Raw genomic sequence first — 2,627 nt, 5'->3', positions numbered from 1 at the left:
TATTCTATATAAATTGTTATAGAATATAGATGTTTCAAAATTTATACATAAAATCGTTATAGAGCGTAGATATTTATGTAAAAACTAGTTATCATTGTAAACTGCTATAAAGATGCGTATAAAAGTTTACGTGAAAATTAACTACCATCATAAATTCTTATAAGATGTAAAAATTTATACAAAAATTGACTACTATCATATATCATACAAGATATAGCGGTTTACACGTACAAAATTTAAAAGTTTATGATGCTAGTCAATTTTTTCATAAATTTTAGGGTAAAGTATTAAATTGGTCCTATATTTGGACGTAATTCTATTTTAGTTCTTAAGGTTTAAAGTGTTCTATTTAAATATAAAAAAAGTTTCATTTAGCATCAATTTAGTCTCACAGTGAAGTCAAAGTTAAATAATTAACAGAATATCCCACATAATAATACAAGAACAAAATCAATAATTTGGAGAACAAGTACAAACTCCAGAGGCACAAAATCAACCATTGATGTATCAATACATTTATTTATCATTCTCTTTAGTTTTATAGAAAATATTTTATTTATATTGTAAAAAAAATAATAAATAAATGTATTGATGTATCCATGGTTGATTTTGTGCTTCTGGAGTCTGTATTGTTCTCCAAATTATCGATTTTGTTCTTGTACTGTTGTTATGTAAGACATTCCCTTAATTATTTAACTTTGACCTCAATGTCGGACTAAATTGATACTAAATGAAACTTTTTTGATTCAAATAGAACACTTTAAACCTTAAGAACCAAAACAGAATTACGCCCAAACATAAGGGACCAATTTAGTACTTTACCCTAAATTTTACATTCTATAAAGATTTATAATAATTTATTTTTACATAAACTTCTATATTTTTTAATAATTTAGATATAAATTTTAAAATTTTTATAGTAATTTACATAAAATAAACAGATAACCAAAATATAATCATTTAAAAAAAATTTACAATTAAATAAAATTAATTCATCCTTTATTTATTTATACAATTTGTCCTATCCTTTAATTTAATTCTAATTAGTGTAACATTCCTTTCAAATTTTCACATGGTATATTATTTTCACTCTACTAAAATGCTCAAAATCCTGATTTAGAATTTAGTTATCTAATTATGACACCCAACAATTGCCTCATTTGGATCTTGTTTCTATGTAATTGAAAGCAGGTTTGCGTAGAGACTAATCTTGCTACTTATCTTTTATGATGGTAATAAACATTCTTCGAAATATTGCAATGATTCTATCTCAATTTTGAATGACTTCGTGACTAATATATAGAGCTGAAATGTAATCATGATCATACCAAGATATAATTATGTAATGCAGAAGTTAAACGAAAGGGAATAGTAAAATTATTATTCTTGATTTGCGGGGAAAGAAACCATGGAAAAATTTATAAATATACCATAAATACCGATATTTAATAATTTTAGTCGTTAATTTTAAATAATATATTATATACATATTTTTATAGTTAAAATTAATTATTAAAAAACGTGAACACTAATATTTTATCAACAATACTAGAAAATCAAGAGGAGATCAGTCAAAAATTTGTCAAATGTCTCTAGGTGAATCTAAAACCTCTATGTGGATGGTGTTTATGCTAGGTATTAGAATATTTTTTCTACTAAATATCAGAATGTTTCTTTTTCATACTAAATGAATGTTCTTTTATATATTTTATAAATTTTTTTATATACTAAGAATCGGAATTATTGGAAGTTTCGTGATTCCCGTCTCTATTTCTCTAACATATTATTCAGAATTTTAATTTGAAATGAGAAACAATTAATATCAAATATTATAAATTAAAAATAAATTAATTAATTAAATATAATTATAAATTAATTAAATTATTTATTTTTTAACTGACTATCTCTCCTATCAGTAGCGTATCTCACATTCATGTTTTGAATGTGGTTAACAATAATTTAAAAAATATTTTAAATTATAAATTAATAAAACTAATTCCTATTAATTAAGTTGTTTCATTGTTGACTGATTAGGACTTGGTTCCATATACTTTTTCATATTTTATAGCTAACGTTTTGATTTTGGAAAAGAATTAGAAAAACAAAAAGAAGTAAGATGATTATATATATTGACATAATTATGAGTTTTGCAAAAGCTGTATTTTCTTAGTAACTTTAAAAAAAAAAAGGGGAACTCTTAGCTTTTGAGAAGATTCCATTGCTAAGCTACTTCGCTTCGATTAAAATAATTTGCTTCCTAACATGAGATAAGACAATGGAAAGGAACATGTCTAGTAGTGTCACTATCTTTGGAGATTTTCTTTTTCCAAATTGAAAATGCCCTATTAATCATGATTCTGATAAAGTGGAAACTCAGGTGTGCAGTCGATTTTACATAAATATCTGAGAGTCGTTAAATAATTTGATTGATTTGACTAAATTTTTATCTAACAGCTATCAGGTATTAACTTCACGTAAAATCGACTACACTTGAGTTTTCACCTTTGGATAATTGGATCGAATTGTCTGATTTAATTGGATTAATCAAAAGTCGTTTATTAGACCGATTTTGTTTAAGAAAAAAATTAATTATGTTAAATTGGTCAAATAAATTTAGTGTTTTAGCG

The sequence above is a fragment of the Arachis ipaensis genome, chromosome B09 (assembly GCF_000816755.2).
Source record: "Arachis ipaensis cultivar K30076 chromosome B09, Araip1.1, whole genome shotgun sequence".
NCBI lineage: Eukaryota > Viridiplantae > Streptophyta > Magnoliopsida > Fabales > Fabaceae > Arachis > Arachis ipaensis.
Note: the sequence above shows the minus strand (reverse complement) of the source record.